Source organism: Sebastes fasciatus, chromosome 24 (assembly GCF_043250625.1).
Source record: "Sebastes fasciatus isolate fSebFas1 chromosome 24, fSebFas1.pri, whole genome shotgun sequence".
In the NCBI taxonomy this organism is placed as follows: Eukaryota; Metazoa; Chordata; class Actinopteri; order Perciformes; family Sebastidae; genus Sebastes; species Sebastes fasciatus.
In genome coordinates, this window is record NC_133818.1 from 10,561,624 (window position 1) to 10,582,977 (window position 21,354).

Sequence of the window (21,354 nt, forward strand, 5' to 3'; positions counted from 1 at the left end):
AGCTGTTTCCGGATCGTAGTCTGACATGCAAGGCTGTGCATACAGTAGAGGGCGAGTCAGTCTAAACCCTTATGGAATACACTTCCTATGTGTGTTTGGTAAATCCACATAGTTTAAGTTGGAGATACAGAGAGAGATTTCCATCCACTTTTTAATGCACAAAGGTAAATCGCCTTTCTCTGTATCAGGAAAGTACATTTGAGAAGGTTCCAAAAAGGATATTTTGGATATTGGCTGGATAGTTTTCACCTGAGGGAGAGGATTGGAAGGGGTGGCAGAAATAAGAAGAGTCTGAGGAAAACAAGAGCTACAGAGTTTCTTTTTCAGACTCGCGCCTGCTTTCTTTTTGTTCTGTTTCTCTGCACTCAACCACCTCTGTCTCCTCTCTCTAAATAAGATGCCAAAACCACAAACAAACAGTTCAGGCAGCTGCTCAAAGTGAAATAAACCAATCTGGCTTGAAGATCTTTGTTGTTACTTCAACACACAGCCTGAGCCAATGACATTTTTCTGCATATGACACAAGACGATGTGGCAACTCGTGGAGCCTTCTCTGAGGCAATGGAAATAATGGCTCGTGCCTCCTTGACACTTTTATGTTCAAGACTGATTGACCGAGCCATAAAAAACACGACCCAGTTCAATATCTTACAGATTGTCACAAGAGAGGTGTGTAAATGTGTTTGCGAGAGTGTAGAGCCCTCCAGATGTGCTGAACAGAAATGGCTGATCCTCAAACAAACTTTCCGTCACGTGATGCTCTTTACTGGGGTGCGACTTGGCTGCACAGCCATGGGTCGCATTCCAACTTTTACTGGACACTTGACAGCAGACCTCGTCAAAATATGTTATTATTATCCGGTAGAGATGTTATGTATCTCCCGTTGGCTTTATTTTTATACACGCAATATCATATTCCCGTAAAGGTCCCGCTCAGGACAGGCTGCTTATGTTCACCTTAAAATACTCTGCTGTCCAAAATCATAATTTTGTATTTATGCTTAAGAAGTATTTCTGCTTGTCTTCTCCTTCAATAGTGGGGCCTGTGAGTGTTGTTTAAGTCGGACTTGTGTATCTATCTGTCAGCAAGGTGGATGTCTGACTTTGATGCAGAGAGTCAGGCTTTCATCCTCAACCATAACCAAGTGTTTTTGTTGCCTAAACTTAAAGGTGCACTCCTGTGATTTACTTTTTCACTTCGGGAAAGTTGGGGAACTCACGACACAGATTTTAAAGAGAAAGGTCATAATCAAAAAGCAACAGAGGTGGAGATACACTTACTTTAGTTCCTAGCATACCAAAAACACTATACACTACATTTCCCATGATGCAACGCAATAGCGCCCTCCCAGCCTAGAAAGAGTAACCTGACGTAATCTGACTAACCAGATGGTTTGTAACCCAGAACCATCTGAGAAGCCGTCATTGGAAACTGTTTGGAAAATGGCAAGCACTTTCAAAAAAATACCTGGCAGGTGATTGGATGATCTATCTGTCAATCAAACTCGGCCAGTCGGACTCAGGAGAAGAGCGGAAAACACCTCTTCCATCGAGGAAAGCCTTCAGTGCCGTTCTTTGCTGCTCTTCTTTCAATGAAGACTTTCCAGTTCTGATATAACTGATGTTATTGCAGCATCTACGCTAACCTCATCATTGTTGTTTAGAACACACACACCTGAGCCTCGCTGTAGTTGCCAGTAGCTCATCACAGGACGCCGATTGGTCCGTGCTCTGGCTTGTCGGACCACACACGCATTACTTGAAGCCTGACAACACGCCATGCCCCAGTCTGTAGCGTAGGCATTTAGAGTGCCCCTTTGAATATATTTTAAACACTGTAATTGCTTTGGATACTGTAGAAGGAAAAACAATTCAAATGTTCTAATTGAACATTGAATAGGGTTAGGGTTGCACTGACGCAGTAAATAAATAGGTAATGGCCATGTGGCCAATACAAATTCAGTGACTGGAAGGACACTTTAGCATGTAAGCCACTGGTTAAAGTCTATATACGCACCACAATTCCCTCCAACCCCAGTTTCCAAAAACTTTTCGGATGCTGTTTTTGCAAGACACTTGGCAAAAACCCACCCATCATTCCCCCGCTGAGCCCCACCCAAGCAGGGTAAATGTGGGGCTAGGCCTCCCTGGAGCGCCTCACCACCAGCTCTGGTCACCAGCAGGTCAGCTCGCCCAGGTCAAGGGCTTTAATGGGTCCATCCAAGCCTGGAAAAAACAGCCTGAGAGCTGGAGAGCGAGCCTGGGAATCTGGCCTGTACCTGCTGCGGAGTGAATGGAAAGACTGATGGAAAAAGAGAGACGCATTGAACCTGGCATCTTAACAAGTCCCATAATCTAATATTTAGTGTTTGGAACTTCTTATTAAAGCATGTGAAACACTGGGAATGGGGTGAGATAGTTGTTCTTAGTTCCAATACAAATCTTGTTTCAAGAATTTGTTTCAAGCCAGTGTTTTTCTTTCTATGATCTACCTAATTGGGTTTGATGAAATTTCGGTTTTGGCTTTGTTTTCGGTAATTTCATTACTGAAGCATGAAAAGATGTTTTGTTTATGTCTTTAAAGAAGAATGTGTTTTTAGAATAACTTGAGACGGGAATTGTTTGGCAATGCAGAAATGCAGTTAAATTAAACTAATTACATGTGTGTGCATGAGTGGGCCCATATGGATGTGTGCAGTCAGACTGGGTTGGGCAGGTTTGTCGCTGCCACCCATCTGCCCTCTGCGTTTCATCCCACTTTGAATGCGTTCGCCCATTCCAGGAATGCAGGAGAAGCTTGCGATGAATTTTGCATCACACGGAAGCTTTTTTCCCGCTCTGGTTTTGTCAATCAGTGCCATGTGGTTTTTGGCAGGCGTTGGCAGAGGTCAAAGATGTAAAGGCTCGTTAGTGGGTGGAGTGCTCGTTGGAAGTTATGGAGTAATCTTGTCCCGTCTCCATGTGTCATCCAGTAGAACAGTGGTTCCCAACCTAGGGTCTGGGCCACCCTTAAGGGGGCGCCAAAGATCACAACTAAAATCTAGGGCTGTCAAAGTTAACACGATGGTTAACGCATTAACGCAAATTTGTTTTAACGCCACTAATTTCTTTAAATGGCCATTTTCAAAGGGGTCCGTTGACCTCTGACCTCAAGATATGTGAATGGAAATGGGTTCTACGGGCACCCACGAGTCTCCCCTTTACAGACATGCACACTTCATGATAATCACATGCAGTTTGCATTTGTTCATTGATTTACAATAACGAATATATTACATGAACAGACGAAAAATGTGCGATTATTTTGTGATTAATCACGATTAATCATCGACAATCATGCGATTAATCGCAATGAAATATCTATATCGATTGACAGCGCCGGTAAAATCCTAATCGTTGTAAAGTCCAAAAGTGAAAATGTTTTGAAAAAAGATAGCAGTCATTTGAAAAATTCACAAATTGTTTTAATCTAATGAAATATTCTGCTTCAATGCATATTTGTTGGCGTTTAGCCTTTCAAAAACAAAAATTTTCACGTTTGTTTGCTCACCCACTGATGAGTTATGTTCATTTAAGAAAGTTGATTTATTAAAAAAAGACGAACTCATTTAAAACACTGAATCACTATATTCAAATCGAGGATTTTGTTTGAGGATTTGTAATTTCTTTTAGGGTGGTGACGTCAGAAAATACTGGGCTGGGGGGTGTTTAACTCTGAGCATCTCTTGTTTCATTTTCCCCTTAATTATCTGCTGTATCTCAGCTACACGATAGAAGTCTTTAAATGCCCAAACTTTTGGACCTGATCCAAAACAGACCTCAGGAAAACCTACCCAAAACCCCAAAGTACCATAAGGGGTTTGATGCTATCCTGGCAGCTAAAAGAGATATAACCAGACCAGCTACTATTTTATGGAGCACTTCAAAACCTTCTTGGGAACAACATAAAACTCATTTTTTCATATGCACTCTCTCCATCAGGCTCTGTGTTCTTATCTCGACCGTTCCTGATGGAAACAAGGCTCGAGGTTAATCCCAGTGAGTTCATGTTTTTATCGAAAGTTCAATCCTCAGTTGAAAAGCTTCCAAGTAGAGGTTTTGGCCTTTTGGCTGAAAGAAATTTGGCTTTGATATCAGCGCTTTTCTCTCAAAGGCATCCACTTTGTCAACATTCCTGGTTAATTAGGGGTTAAATAAGGGGTTATATTAAGAAAATGACAATGGTTTTCCATAAGAAGTGCTTATCAGGTCTACTTTTCTTCCATTTTGCATTCAAAGAAACAAAAACAAAGCATAATTCACTGTATATATTCCAGAGAAAACGGCATTCCAGTACGCGGGAATGTTTTATTTGGTTAAAACTGTGCAGCTTTCCGTATATCCGCAGATAGAACAAAATGTAATTTATGTTGAGACGGCGTGTAATGGCTAAAAGATGGCCAGCTTATTCACAGAAAACATACCTTAGAGACAAATGGGACTAGCACTCACACACACACCCATGCCTGTACTCAAGGTCATACCTACAAAACACACCCTCAAATTACTGTTTGGCTTAGCGCGCAGGAAGTAGGTAAAGCCCACTCAATCTGACCGTTGTCGGGGCAACGACCAATGGGAGCGGGGGGTTAATGAGGGAGTCAGTAGCCTGTCTAGCCAAGTGGGTTTGTCAGTCATTCTCTGGTGGGCATGAATTCAAAGAATGTGGGTAAAACAGGAGGACAGTCTTGAGACAACTAAATAAAGAAAAAGGAGAAGAAGGAGGATGGGAGGAGGAAGTAGAGAAGAAGCTGGAAAGCACCTGAAGTGTGAGTCAGGGGAGGAAGAGGAGGAGGAGGGCAGCTCGCAGCTGCAACAACACCGTCTGGCAGTCCGAGGGGGAACTGCTAGACTTACAGCGCACTTTGTACGCACATATACACTTAATGTACATGCTCGTCCATACGCTCTAAAAACATGTTCTCATCTGCCATATTGTGTCACACTGCACCTTTAGAAAACACATTAATCAGCAGCTGCCTCCTCTCTCTCAACACAATACAAGAAAACTGTCATTATAGGTATATACACGCACAGGCCCGGGTCAGCTAGTGCAGCCAGCCACAGGCATGACCACGGCCGCCGATCCACACCCCCACATCTGGCAGCCTGGGATCTGGCCTTGGCCTCGGTTCACAGCCCTGCGGTGGTCCGCTCCGGGTCTGGGTTTCCCGAAAAGCTTCTTCGCGTCTCGGCCTGGGGGCGAAACATAGCTGGACTCCGGCGTGTTAAGACGGGGGAAAGCGGCGGAGAGCGTTACCCCCAAGAGGCCGAGGCCCGCCGGTCCGCAGCCTGGGAGCTCACAGAGGACACAGTGTGCTGTTTACTTTGGTTATGGCGGCACTTCAACAAAAAATAAACACGGAGCATGAATCTTGAGTGTGGTCGTAATTTGAGGTCACGGCGGTAGCGAACGCGGCATAGATGTACACGCGGGAGGATAGGAAGGTCACGGTTCAGAGAAACTATTCAATATGTGGTGGAGACACACAAAGACGGTTCTGGGAGTTAGCAGCTACGGTACGTTTTGTTAAAGCTTCGGTTTACTGTAAATAGTCCCTCTTCTGTACAGCTGCAAGTTGAATGTGACATGTTTTCACTCTGGCGAGGAAATGACATCATCTAACCCTCCTCTCTTTACTCTCCTTGTGAGTTCACTCACATTTTACACTTTACTACTCTGGAGAATCAACCTCCTTCTGCAGCGGAGCTCGGCATAGAAAGTAATGTTGATTTTGAAACAGTAAAGCAAATAACTGTCATGGGAGCCAAAGTTACATTAAGTTGTTCTGATTCAGGTTCATGAATTGGTTCATTGAGAAACAAGTAGTAGCCAGTTAACCCTCTGGTTTCGCTCTAACTTATGAATACGCCTCATGGTGAATTAATAAAAGCAGCAGTTCGGTTTGAACTGAATTTAACCCGAGTTTCATTTCCCTATTCCAAAAATGGTGTTTCCAGCTGGAAATAGGACACAGACCACAACAGTTTATAATAAATGTAATATGTTTGCAACAACTACAGCATGTTCCAGTTACACGGTAGACCGTGAAGAAATCTGCCCAGGCATTTTGATACCACAATATTTTGATAAATAAGCTGCTTTCCCTGTTTTGATGCGTACAGCCAGCCAAACCTGGCTCCCAGATATTATACACAACTAATTTGCAACAGCCTGATTATGTTTTCTATTAAAGAGCAGGCCCATTATTTTTGTTTTTTTGGACATTTTTATATCATTCTGTAGCTTCCCAGTTCCTTTTGATTTCAAATCTGAATATTCAAATAAAAAGTACGTATGTTTTAGCATCAAAATGCTATTTTCCCCAAGCCCTTCAAATAAACGTTTTCCCACGTGACCTGACGTAGGTTTCTGCATGATGACGCTGCTACATGTACAGTATATATACATCTTTATAGTCAGTGTATTAACATCTAATACAGTAAGTCACACAATAACACAAACAAACTAACGGATCGATGCAGCAGTAGACCAGCAACTCCTGTGTTCTGCGAGGTAAAATTACTGTTTTTGTGAATGTAGTCTGGTGGCTTTGAAGACAGTGACAATACGGCTTCCCATCGGAAAATGCTGTCTGATGGCAAGGTAAAGCTGTGAAAATATCTTAAATTCAAACTTAGCATAGTCAACTTTGACTCAGCTAGTGCTAGCGTTCACGTGATTCATAATCTTATTGATAAGCTTCATTATTAGCTGACTTTGGTGACCTACGTCACTGCTTTTTGCTGTTTGAGTTGACGGTTGAGTGGGCGTTTCCATTTGAAAAACAGAAATGAACGCAGATGGACTCGCCCTTTAACATAATGAGGAAATGTTTTTAGCTAACACATCTGGAAAGTAGTCCTGAATGTGTCAGTAAAATGTCCTCTGACACTCATTCGTTTTCCGCCTAAATCTCTGACTTTGTAAATCAACATCTGCTTGCTGTGATTACAGCATTATGAAACTTTTTCCAGCACTGGTAGCACTTGGTTTAGGTCAAGGAAAGATTGTGTTAATAGTTTTAAATGGCCAATGGCTCTGAAAGGTGTCCCACAAGGAATAATATTAGGTCCCCTGCTATTTATTTAAATAAATATATAGTATATAAACAATATTTATTTCCACACTTGTTATTTTAAAGAGGATCTATTGTGCTTTTTTTCAGATTCATAACTCTATATTGGGTTTCTACTAGAACATGTTTTAGATGCTTTAATGTTCAAAAAACCTGCCAGACTAGCCACTCGGCAGGTGTTATGCAAATGTGTTACTTGGTGACATCACCACTTTACGGAAGAAAGCGGGACTTCAAGCGTGTGTTTCTGTGGGGGAGAGAAACTCCCTTTGGCTTGGACTTTGACTTTTGTAACTTTGCAGACCTTTTACATGCACAAAAAACTATATAACACGCTAAAGGACAGGGAAAAAGCATAATAGGTCCTCTTTAAGATTCAAAGTACTGATAATTTCTTAGAGTCACAAGCAAACATTTCATTGAAAGCAAGATGCTTCTAACACCTGTACTTCCATCTTCATGAACATTTAAGACAAAGTTAAGCAACAAATATCTCCCAGCTTTATGCTTGTAATCCTCTGAGGGTGATTAATATGTGCCGCCCCGGAGTTGAGCAGAGAAAGAGGGGTAAAAAAAGAGAAGAAAGCAGATCAAACGAAGATGAAAGCGGTACCAGGCGCAGGAGGGAAAACACTTTGGGGAGGTATGTTTATGAACGCAGCTTAAGATCATAATCGAGAAAACACAAGCCCGCGGTAAAGGCCTGAGTCGGCTGAAAGCTCCGGGTGCGGCGAGGGGGGAAAGCTTCCTCCTGCTGTAACACTGAACTCTGCTCCCGCTGCTGCGTTTCTGCGCGCTCAGCAGATGTCTCCCACTGATGACAGACACAGATCTGAGCATCAGCTCCCGTTAACTGGCCTCAGATCAGTGTTTGGCTTTGTGAGGGACAGAAGAGAAAAAACAAGACCGCGTTTGAACGTGGTTCATGTGATGCTTTATGTGTTTAAATGTTTCATGCAACACATGCTGCATACAGGTGGTTTCTAATAGAGTGGTTCAGTGCATGTACAAACACATTTTTGACAGGTCTCGTCAAATTTCGAAGTCCTACAATCGCTGATCACTGTTGTTGTCCTTGGCTTTCCTCTATGCCAGTTTCACGTGTTTCATTGTTCGTTGACATCGCAGCCAGGACCGGTTGTAGCTGTTCTCCACCATTTGTTCAGCCGTCGCTTCATAAATGGCTCGGTTGCGATATGAATTGCCGAGTTTCGCTTGTCTACTTTCGTCGGAACCAAATTGAAAGCAGACACTTGGTACTCGTCTTGACTCCATCCACGAGTGTCTTGATATCCATTTCGACAAGCTTTCTTGCTAGTGGCGTAGCTCTCTAATTGCTGCTTCCTTGCTGGTTTGGAACAGTCACACGCACTTGTGTCCAATGTGGTCACAATGCGTCCCTGACCACCTCTGGAAGTGGTTTGGCTGATCGGATCACAATCCGCCCTCAATGCATTTTTTGGTGCATTTACACCTTTACCTTCAGGTGTACAAGCACTATTCAATTGCAATCCGGTCACCCAAAATTAATTTTAAAGCCAGTTGTAAAGAGGGCAAGTGTTCATTGTCGTGTTTTTCAACCATGGCCATCTTGCCCCTTGACCTTAACATTCACATCTGACGCCAAAGACGTTCCTTGAACTGAAACAGGGCTTACATACGACCATTTATTATCAGCTCTATCACCAAAGTCTAAACTTGGTGACTTAGCCTTAGCCATAGCCAGCTCCTTTCGCTGTGTGGAGATGGCAGTTGAGAGCTCTTAAAGCTAGTAGTGGCATTTGAACTTAGACTAAGTTGTTAAATGTATCGTTCCCAAGGTCAAGAATGAACTTTCATGCTCAAAAGCCATATGGGTCACTTTTGGAAGGGAACTACAAACAACCTATTTAGGCATGAGGACTTGTTGGTAGATGCTGTTGTTGCCTTTATCGTTCAATAATCAAACAATTACATGATTACGTCTTCGAAAGTGTTACATTTATATGGTTTTTATACTTTTATTGAGAGTTTGGTCTCATTGTGGAGAACACTATGTTCTCACGAAGGCACTCCTCCCCTTGCCGGTATCTGTGATTAACAGAGTAGTCATTTATTCCTGGAAGTATTATCACCATCGGTAAAAACTTTCCACCCATACCTCATTTATCCAGTTCCGTTACTAATTGGATCCCAGCATGCATTGAGCAATAGGCAGGGAAACACCTCGGTACAGGTTTGCAAGTGTATTTGCAGGCCTGAAAACTTTGCCAGGATAGAAATACCCTCGACCCAACAGACAACAATGCTGTCCATGTTGGCTAGCTTGTTAATGATGCTGCAGTTTACAAGCAGACTGTTTTCTCACCGTGGAAAGGTTTTGCAGCCGCTCCGAGGCCAACCTGGACCCTGTAAACAGGCTACTTATTCCCATTATTTACAGGGGGGCATTAAATCATAAGAGAGCTCTTCCTGTCTCTCTCTCTCCTGTTCTCTGCTGGTGTCCCTCCAGTCCTCTGAGAGTCTGCTCCCATGAAACGTTCTACGATAATAACGTGGCGACTGGAAATTCAGTTCCTCTCATAAAAGGCTAATTGCTCCTCCTGGTACTTCCGTGCGACCCCTCCCACCCCCCCGTCAAACAATCACACACATATTAAATTGTCACACCAGAGGGCCAAATGGAAACACCTCAAAGATACGTTTATCGTAGCTGCTGGCGCGGACGCCGGAATCTTTGGATTTTTTACGCAGCACTTTTACGCAGCTCATTCACACGGGTGGGTCACGTCCACAGAGTATTAAACACGGAGAATCACACCTTCGTTAAACTTACAAGACCACAAATACCAATAATGAACTTCATAGATCTCAAGGTGCAGAAACTTCACCGCAGTGATTCGGCTATAAAATATGCAAACAGCGTGTTTACACTCTGCTTTTGGCCCTCGTGAAGGAAAGTCATTTGCTAAAAAAAGCCTTTGCAGTTACGGTTGACATGTCAGCATGAAAAGAGATGTTTATTCCAGAGTCCTCTGGGGTTAAACGTGTCACCAGTGCCATAGTGCAGTGGCTTAAAAACAACCCTGACTTACAGAGCCACCTTTATGCTACAGAAACCCAACGAAGGACTGTACTACTGAAGTAAAAAAGCTGCAAAGATGAGTTATCTGTTATCTTAAAACTTGCATTCAAAGCTCTTGACTAGAACTTAAATGTACGTATGTGTGATGCCTCTGAGGTGGCAGGAGGTGAGACCTACAAATAGGTTAACAAGCCTTGTTTCCTGGACTGAAAATGGGGGGGAAAAAACACAGAATGAGAGTAAACACGCTCACACGGCCTCTGCCCCAAGTTCAAACAGCCTGCTTGCTTTCGGTCATTCTTTCTGTCTTCAACAGCTCGCATGATGAAAATTTGAAAAAGAATGAAATCTCCCAAGCAACACATTTAAAGCTGCAAAATTCACACGCAGACGATACGCTCATTTACATTTATACGCTCGAGTCTACAGCCCTGCTAACGCCTTTTGTGAGGCTGTAGTTGGGCACAGTGATGCTTGGGCAGCGACGTACATGAAACCTGCCTTGGTGGAGGTCTTCACTCTCTGAGTGCACTTCTAGTTATAATTAGATCTGTAATCAAGGGGACATAAATACCTAGTAGGATAGAGTTTGTACAATCTTGAAACATTACGATAGGAAAATTAGATTTGCTTAATTAAGCAACGATGATCTACTTAATGTCTCTGAGCCCTAGACTGGTAACATCAGCACCTCTGACATTACTCTGGTGCATTCATTCGTTAGCAGCGGTAGATTGCGGGTAATTTTTACGTATCAAATTCTGTCAAGTAAGTTCCAACATGGCTGTTCTCACAGAACATGAGAGGGGGCTGACGTCATTAATTGCAGTAATTACACTTAAAAATAGTTTTTCTTTCACAACTTGCATCGTCATTCAGGGAATATTGCTCATCAGTGGTAATAATCGCGGTTAAAAGTCACTGTTAGATGAAAAATCACAGGGAACCCGCCGCATTCCTCTAGGAAACATGAGAGCAAAGGGGTTAGAAAAGTTAACAAATAACGCCACAGCCCACGCCTGACAGGAGGAGCTGAAACGTCGGACCACACAGTTTGCGCCCCCGAGAAACTGGGCTACAAGATCTATTAACACAACAAACCGCTGGGTGTAATTTCCCCACAGATGAGCCAGCTTCTCTCTGCCAGGGAATGTCCAGTGGATGTCAGAAATAAACCTCAGAAATGCTCTGAGACTGTGCTGCAGGTGAGGGTCTCTCGGCGTCAGTTTATGTGTAATGGAGCTAAGAGAGGAGCTGGGGAGAAAGATACTCACTTTGAATTGGTGAGGTTCTTTTGGATAAGACTTCCTGAACTGTCCTGAAACCAAGACTTGAAAATACGCTTCAGCCAGATGTAGGTTCTGCTTCAACATTTTTGGTTATCCTGCACCTACAAATGGATAAAAACATTTTTTTGGTAGACAATGCCTTGGGAAATCTGTAAGAAATTCAAAATTAAGGCATTCAATGCAAAGAGAATGAAAGAACACTTTACAGTATACTGTACATTCCTGTTTCGAGCCCCAATGCAAAACATCTGTCTATCTCTTACACATGATCATACTCAAGGGTATTGTAGTGTTATGGCATATGGACTACAAAAATGAAGGATTATGGACACAATTTATGACACAAAGATGGAAGGAAAATCATTTAACCAAGACTAGCGGCTCTGACAGCCTGTACTGAACTAAATGACAATGCTCACATGCTGATGTTTAGTGAGTTGCCATGTTAGCCGCCTTAGTTTTGTGTGTTCGCATGCTTACATTTGCTAACTACAGGATAATGAAGATCTTTTCGCCTCATGTGTTTGGTTTCAGGGGCTGGTGGTGTGTTATATGGTGTCTTGTGGACTGTGTGTGTTGGTGGATACGGATTACTAACACATCTTGAATTTGATGGTGCCAAGCCCTTTAAAAGTCCCTACAGTGACTGTTTATTTCTTCAGCAGTTTATTACCAGTGAGACCTACAGGACAGTATTTTGGTGTGAGGAAAATAAACCCTGTTCTCCTGTCTTGTGGTCGTTAGGTGGCTCATTCAGTGCAGATAACAACCGTTTAGCTTGAATAGTATCGCTGATTAATTGACTGTAGAGCCAGTCTGTCTTTTATTAAGCTGTACAGTGACCTTCGACCTCATGTGGACCAAGCTATGTACCGCACATGGTTTGTGTTTTGCTTCCTCTGCTATCATTCATACATCATATGTAGTTGAAGGGGGGTTGGTGGAGTATTCTTTACGCAGAAGCCCCCTGGGAAAGATTTAGGTTTTCATTAGAAATATGTGGATCTGTTTTCAGCAAGTTGGGACGTTGAGTAATGGCTCTATTTTTGTTATACATCACGGGCTATCAGCACTCCTCCAGTTTGGCAGATGCCCAGAAGGTATTGTCCCATAGTTCCTAGAAAGGAAAATGTAGACGGAAAAACACGAGCGAATCTCTCAAAACACAGCCTTCCACTTTGAGAGTACTTAGAAAGTGCAATAAAACAGGAAAGAAGAGAAACATGTTTTTTTCTAAGTGATATTTTGTTCGTCTGTGGTATGCAGCAAAGATAAATTCTGAGACTTCTATCACAATCGATTGTACATCAAGCAGAACCAGCATAGAATTGAGTTTGATTTGGGTTATTACTAACTCCATGCCTCATAAACAGTTATAGAAGCCCAGAAAAAGAAAAGAAGAATGGATGAAAGGTTAGGAAAGATGAAAACTGCATGTGAGTCCATGCTAACTTTTACATTTCACAACAACCTGAAGTTAATCCTGAATGAAGCTCTTTCTGTTGACATTTCAGTTCGTGCCCATTTAATTGGTGTCAGGACATAAAGTGAAACCTTAAAGGCCCTGACACCTTGGGGTTTTCCACATCACCTTGGGATTTAAGCGCCGGCTTTTAAGCTGGGTGTTTCAAAGCCGTGCACCGGGAGTGAGATCATCCTGCAGTTAGTGCTCTTACAGCGGCGGCGGGACAAACTTCATACACATGTGTGGGCCACAAGATTAATGCTGCGTCCACAGCGTGTGGGCGTCCCGGGAGATATGCAAAAGCAAGGTCGATATTCTTCACCCACTAGATGTCTGATTCACATACAACTCATGCATACAATTCACACACACTCTATTATTATGTTAATGTGCTGAAGTTAATTTATTACGTGGACACAATGTGCATCAGATTTTGATGAACTGTCCCTTTAAAGAGGCCTCGCTGAGGTATTTCTTTATGACGGGAGACAGCAGACCGTGTCCAATCGCTCTGCTTTGTTCCTATCGGCTTCCCGCCGTTAATGACACCCATCCCCGTCAACAAACGACTTTGAAAAAGCAACTCACGTCACGCGACCAGGATGCCACCCGGTCCGGCTCCAGCCCGACAGTAAAGATCAAAGGTCAAATGTCAATGTCGGGGTTAATGTCAAGCTCAGACACCATGCGGCGTGAAGGCTGGGGTTAAGTCAACATTTTCCTTGGCTTAAGCTGAGCTCGACCTCAGTTTTATCGAGTGTTGAAGTGTGTATTTAGCCCAGATGTTGAAACCAACCAACAATCAGTTTCTCCCTTTAACAGTATAAAAAAGAAGATCAAGAAGTAAAGTGAAATCTTTTGCATCTAGTGGCAGAAAAAAAAGCACTTGGAAAGCTCAGAGGGAACAATGAAGTAGTGTAACAAGATCTTCCTACTTTTTTTTTTATCATTAATTGCTTCCTCTGTGCATTCAGAGTCGCTCAGCCGTCAGGGTCTAACGGGATAAACATTTCTGTTTTACGCACCTGCTGGTTTTGGCTTTGTCCTGTGGGAGGCTGTCCATTAGACCAGATTAGATTACACACACTCATACACGCACACATGCGCTCACACTTGTGAACTTCAATCATTACTTTGCTGTAGTATAATTTTTCTCAGAGTGGTTCTGGATACTTCCGGGCCCAGCAAGGGAAAGTGGAAAAAAATTTTGGGACAAAACAGAAGCCCCTGTTTTAATCTGAGAACTGGTGACAGTTGCAGAACTGTTTAAAGACAGTACGAATATATGACATGTTAGCATATGGATGAACAATGGAGAGGTGGATTACGCTGCAGGAGAGCTTACAATTGAATTCCATTGCAACCGCCACGAATCCAACTGGACCATCAAAAAGAGAACGAGCACTATGAGACTGCCAAAGCTAAATAAATAGGTGGTTTTTGTCCGACGCTATGTTGGTTTTTGGATTTTGCCATCTTGGTTTTTGGACGTTGCCATCTTATTTTATGCAACCAGAAGTGAATACGAGAGGGTGGAGCTAAGTACAACTGAACGCTGAATAAGACATTTTTAGGCGATCAAAGCGTCAGTTCATGTTAAAGTTGTAAGGCGAAAACATGGACAACTCGTCGCCGTGGTAGCGACCTGTCAATCACAAGGTAGCCACGCCTTACAGCACCCCCTGCTTTATGGTCTATTTGACTCTAAATGGGACCATAATTTACTAAATGAACATCATGCTGTATTGAAGAAGACTTGAAACTAGCGATTGAGACCATAAACTCATGTTTACAATGTTTACTGAGGTAATAAATCAAGTGAGAAGTAGACTCATTTTCTCATAGACTTCTATACAATCAGACTTCTTTTTGCAACCAGAGGAGTCGCCCCCTGCTGGCTGTTAGAAAGAATGCATGTTTACGCCACTTCCGCATTGGCTTCACTTTTCAGACCCCAGAGTTGCCCACTGGAGACAATTTTTGGAGAATATGTAAATCCCAGGAATATTATACGGGCAAGTACAATGCTATAAAACTGTGCTGGATCCCTTTGAGTTGATATATCTACATTTATTAACAACTGCACGACGTGTTAAAGATCTATAGCCTACTGTCTTCAGACTGAACGCAAAGCTAATTTCAGACGAGTGCATGCAAAGTCAATGGAAACGCGGGGCTGCAGAATCCAGGAAGGAATCCAGGAATCTTTTAAGCTTCACAGTTTAGGGGCAATCATTGACATTTAAGTTGTTTTGATCTATTCTGCTCACGAAACAAATGGGACAAGAAAACAGTAGAAAAGCACACGGATGCATCGTTCCAGTATGCATTCCCATTGATTCCAACGCACACATTCCTGTGAGTAATGCACAACGCGCACCTCGCACACTAACACCCTTTGTGCAAATTGCCTCGTTTTCACCCGCCTCTTCCTCCAACCTCCGACCGCGCCGCTCTCTGTTAACAGGGAACAATCAATCAGGGTCATTTCCTGTCAGAGAGTGGACGTCCTGTCTCACAGGATGTGGCTTAAGAGGGTCATGGGCACCAGAGACTCAGTGGGCAGAGGCTGCAAACTCCCCCCAGCCCTTAAATGTCAGGAAATCTCTACATGCCTACTAAATACTACACTGCATGGAAGTGTGTAATGTACACGCAGGCACCTGAGTGCAATAAGGAAATATCTAGAGATTAGTTCAACAATGTATGAAGTTACTAAAGTGCATGTTTAATGGGATTTCTTGCCACAACGTGTAGTGCCTACCTTGCTACTTTCGAGGTCCTGCTTCCCCGCTAACTCCCAGTAATACCAGGGTGAGAGAATGGAAACAGCACATTAGCGTGTGTGGGTGCCGGTGGCGCCTTCAGCATATGTGTGACAGAGAGCAGTGTAAAGGTTGTGTAATGCAAGTGTCGACCACATTTTTAACACACACATGCAAATACAGCGGTTGCTAACTGTCAAATATGGAAGCTGCTGGCTTTTTCCGGAGGATCTTTTTGTTCTTCAGCAGCCGGAGGATTCAGAAAATCCTCATCAGATGAGGCAGCACTGCGAGCCAAATTTCAGTTGAGCTCTTCATGTTGGTGGTCTGCAGCAAATTGCCGCCATGTATACTTTGCTGATGATTCAAGGATTCTGTCTCGCCAGTAAAGAAAGGAGGCCGGAGCTTTCACACCTCAGTAGGATGTCTGCCTTGTATATAGGAGAAACGAGTGAGGCTTTTAAAATAAAAGTAAACACTGGTGTCTATAAAAAGCCCATTGAAAACCGACTACAAATGAAGATCAAAGAATGAGATACTTTCATTCATTTTGACTCCTTTTTTTTTAAGGACATCTGCTCAAACAAATAGTTTAGGGCAGGCCGTGGAAAGTTAGGCAATCATGAGTGAATTTACACCCTTTTGGAAATATTTCCCAACGTTTCAGGGAGGGCAAAGGACGAGCTGGTTTCTGGGAGGAAAAAGTGAAAATGGTTAACAGTGGGGCGATTCACGTAAAGCCAATTTTTTTTTTAATGTGGAGATTTGTGTAGTTTAGAATGAGGTCTGGCACAGTTTGAAGATGCCATCTGTGTCCCAGGTTACGTTTATTAGTGTCAGTGGAATTGAAACGGAATTATCCTGATGAACTTCAACCATCGTTTTCCTGCGGACTTGCACATTAAATAAAATCCCCCGGGGTAGAGCTTTTCACAGGATTGACATTTTGGATATCTACACTGCAAAATGTAAATATGCTATAATCATAAATAGTTGATCCTGCTAGGGGGCCCCAGGGCAGAAATAAATTGTGGGCCCCAGGTGAGCCCTCAGAGTCCGCTTGATCATCATCTACCAGCACACCTGTCTCTCATCCCCCTAACCAGTCTGCTTTTTGCGTTTCAAATCGAGTTTATATCGATATACGTCCGTAAAGGACAACTTGCTGACTACCTATCGATGTAGTAGATGAATCGTTACACCCCTACTCGGCATACTGTACGTACAAATTCCTTCTCCTCCAGTTTATCTCGAATGACTTTATAAACCATTTTTGTAGACTTTATTTAGCATGTTGTGTATGTTTTCTTCGGCCCAGATGTCAAGCAAAGTCAGTCCTACCTGTGTCCGTCTGAACAGACGCCTGCGTAGGCAGCCCATAATCCTCTGCGTTGGGATTCACTTCCTGCATTTGGGTCGGATAATGTTCTCATGGCAGTCGTCCCGCATTAGGGTTATCTTTGGAAACAGTCCGAGGACCGGTTATTTCGGTCCTCACCAGAGTACGATTACTGCGTTCACAACTGCCCAAAGGAACCGCTCCAGAGTTTGATTAAAACAGACGAAATGTTGGCACCCTAAAAGTAATAAAGTGATGCTTGAAACACAGTTCCTCCAACTTTATTTAGACATTTTTTTCCATACGGCGCCACTTCCAACCATTGACAAGAATAGCGTAACAGCAACAGCAATGTATGTCACTTCCAAACCAATCTAAAACATTAGTCTGCCAGGAAACTCCATGTGCACATCAAGTTTGAGTTACTTACTCAAACAAGTGCAGGTTGCATTTTTTTTTTGGGGCTGTGTGGGTGCAGCTAATGAAGACACTGACAGTCAGTCCTACGCAGGCGAGTGACTCAGCCGCGTGCTGATTAAGGGATCCGCTAGCAGGGGAGCCATCAATCAGACTCAGGATCACTCCTACTCTCGCTCCACAGACCACGGCTGTTATGTGCTATTTATCCAGCTGCTGGCTCTCTGCCTCGGACACAGACCCCCGCTCCTGTCCTGGCTATCTTAACGGAGGTGCACAGAGAAATTCAATCCATGCACCGTTAACATTGCCAATTTGAGTTCAGTTTATAGTCATATGTTTAAAAGATTACAGCTAAAAAACCATGTCACAACTTCGACTCCATTCTAGACATACAAAATAAACAATGTGTGCGTATGTTGTATGTAGAACAATAAGCTTTTGGCTGCTGCCAGCAAAGGGAAAAAACCTACAGTTCAGTGAGCTCTGGGAAAGTTGGAATCTCAACTCACCCACATCGTTGGGGATTTGCAGCTCAGAACCCAACAGAATAGACATATGGCTTTGTGGTTTGGAGCCGAGATATGTCGGAAGCAATGGAGACTGAAATAAAGACAGGAAAAGAATGCGATGACAGAAAGAGAGAGAGACACAGAGAGAAATTAATTTGTATTTACTTGGCTTTTATTTGACAAGTTAGTGCTGCTGAGAGTAAAAACTTTTATAAAGTTACAGACAAATACGAAGGAGATACTGTACGAAGAGTTGTGGTTAAGTTAGCCAAAGAGCTGGGAGAAACCAGGACTTCTAGGTTTGCACGTCCACCGGGAGGCCGGTTAAGTAAGCGAGCAGCTGCAATAGGAAGGATATAAAGCCAGCTACTCCCATGGAATCCCCCAAACTCCTCCAACTAACACTGCAGTTAGCTCTGAGCTCACCTCCTGGCCTACAAGGAGTCCATCACGCTGGGCGAGGAACGTAAGAAGTTTAATTGAAGTCACTTAAAACTGTAGAATAATATCCTTCTGCTGATTAATACTGCGGCTGTCAATCAGACAATCAAGAGTTTCCAGACTAGAGAGACGCCAGAGGAAGCTGTGAGAGTAATCACATCCAACAATTAGGAACAAAATACAATGTGTACATAAAAACCCCTGTCCCCTTAAAGTCTCATTCATATACTACTAACCTGCATTAGCAAATATGTTTTATATGAAACATAACTCAGACAATTATGTTTTTAAAATCGATTTCTTAGCCTAAAGCTAACAATATGTGGGACGCAGGTCGTGAACCATGCACTCTGATGCACCACCAGCTATGTCTATGTTCAGATCATAGACTGTATAGAAGAAGTGAGCACCGGCAAGTCCCCCTTTTGTTTGTGGACTGCCGTTTGGAAGCTTCGAGATAAAGGCCGTCAGAGACACACCTACACACACTGGAGCAAAAGCACTGTCAGCGAGTACTCAGTCTGAACCTTTGCTGTGTCTTTAGACTCCCACGACTGTGAGAAGCCATTCCCTGCAGCCCGCCAGCAGACGTACCGATGAGAGCTATTCTCAAATCCCACACCACCCTGAACACACACACAGACAAGAAAACACACATTTTTTGTACTTGGCACACACACTTTTCCCAGCCTTTACTGGGAATACAGCAGTAGCCTGACATCACTCATGTTTCACATTCAGACAGACAGCTCGTCCCACAGGATTAGTCTGGTGTTTCCCCCAACACACACACACACACACACTGACATCATCTGGTGCCAGCCATGGCCACGGTATATAAACTTTATGTCTGTGTGTAGATGTGTCTGTAAACCTGTGAGGTACTTTTTTTGGTGCATATTCATGTTGGTTTTCTCATCAGGGAGAAGGTCAGCGAGGCCACCTGTAAGTGGAAAGGTTGCTGGTGCTGTGAGTCAGAGCAGCGTTGAGCACCTAAAATACCTGGTTGTGTGTCCAAATGGAAAAGTACTGATAACTAGACAAGACTGCAGCTGTTTGGATCCTTTTTATCTTCAGTTGCCATCATGTTGACCTACGTCTGGAACGTGATGACAACTGAGCTATCGCCACGACGACTAAGCAAATCCATCCACCGAGGAAGAACGTGAGATGCGGTTGAAAGCTCTGGAAAAAAAATAGTAAATGTTCCTTAAATGAATATTTTTTTCGTCATTAAAATTAATTAATTTCAAAGGCAAAGTGTGTAGCATTTAGTGGGATCTATTGGCAGAAATGGGATATAATATTAACTAGAATGGCACTCGGAGAGCGCAGACCTCCGCCAAGGTGCCCGAGTACGATTGCCCCCCCTCTCCGTTCAGCTTGCGCCATCATCCACATGTATTTGTGTTTATGTTGAGGTCAGCTGTACGCAACTGAATCTTTAATGCTACCGACGTGTGTTTTTAGAGCCAGAAAATATTGAATCTTCATTTTTCCGGCCCTCGGGCTTAGATTATGTATTTATGCTCTCCCATGATTCTCAGTAATGACACAATTTCTTTTCTGAATTGTAATCAATCCCTCCAGTCTACCTTTTCCTCTCTCCATCTGTCTGTTTTTGTCTTTTCCTTTGTCTATCTCTGATGTCTGCAGAACAGTTTAGAGGCCCGAGAGTAGGGCCAATGAAAAGAGGTCACACGTGTGCGTATCTTTTTCTCTTCCTGTCTTCCTCTCTTATTACTCTCCCCATATTTTCCATCACTCAACGCAAATGTCGGACCCACCTCACGTAGTGACTACCGCTTCGGGGAGATATACAGTTTCTGGCTGCAACCTTTCACACTGTGTGAACTGACCTCACTGACTGACTGTCTGGCTCAGCGTTTTTTGTTTTGGTTGCGACCGGCCGGACGGATCAGACTGAACGTAGGTCACGAGTGAATAAGCGGTAGAAACTGACATCATTTTAACCAGGATGTAGCCATGTTTCACGTTCACTTTGCGGCTTGTTTATCAGGAAAGATCCACTGAGTTTCATGTTTGTGTTGTATGTACTTCTAGGAATTTAAAATCTTAATCAAAGGTGCTGACAGAGGAGTTTCTGTCTGTGTGTGTGTGTGTGTAGGAGTCGTAAGTCGTAACCATTAATGGGGCTTTGCTGACAGACGGAGAGGAATCTCTGTCAGGGCCTGAATGGGAAGGAGGAGGAGGATAGAGACTAAAAACACCACATTAGAAAAACAAGAAGGACACAGATGGAGACCTTTTCTAAATATACACATGCATTAGACATGGTCATGACTGATATCTGTTATCTTTCATCATCTACTATTGAGGTGCAGGTGAGCAAGGCAGCTAAATTCCTGGTCTTATTTTCATAGTTTTTTTTTATCTATTGGCTGTAATAACAAGGTGCTCGCCAACTAAATTCTGAGAAACCTGATCTCAAGCGTTCATCAGTATAGAGCTAGAGCGCAACAGGACACAAGGTGATCATACAGATTGCAAATACACTTTGAGTTTAGCAAGATTATCTAAACCTTGTGACTTGTTAAAAAGGAACTCCGATATTTAAGATAAGATGAGATGAAACATTATTCATCCTGAGGGGGAATTGCTGTGCAGCCGTTGCAATGCAATATTGGAAGAGTGCAAATATAGAGGTAAAAGATTATCCAGTATTTCACAAGAAAAAAACTTAGGAGAAGCTTAGTGTTCGAAAAACTTTTGTTTTTCTCCAACCCCTTGGCAGACTCCTGTCCCAAAAGTTAGGAAACCTCGATCCAAACCTCTTATTTAGAGGGAAACCAAGAATTTTAAAATTCAAAATGTTGGTTTATAATGGCTCATTAGATAGAAATCCAGGGAATTGGGGTTGCAAAATTTAAAGGAGGTTTTTAGCCAACAAACTGGGTAACAATTTTAACACTGGCCTTTCTTT

The 21,354-nt window shown here is 43.0% G+C and overlaps 1 long non-coding RNA gene across 1 annotated transcript; it reads right to left on the bottom strand.

Annotated features, from left to right (window-relative positions):
• Positions 1 to 17,351: 17,351 nt before the first annotated feature.
• Positions 17,352 to 19,029, bottom strand: LOC141763153 (uncharacterized). Its single transcript, XR_012593033.1, has 3 exons — positions 18,890 to 19,029; positions 17,970 to 18,060; positions 17,352 to 17,715 (listed from the first exon to the last, which is right to left on the bottom strand). It is a non-coding gene; the product is annotated as an uncharacterized LOC141763153 (long non-coding RNA).
• Between the last annotated feature and the right edge of the window lie 2,325 nt (positions 19,030 to 21,354).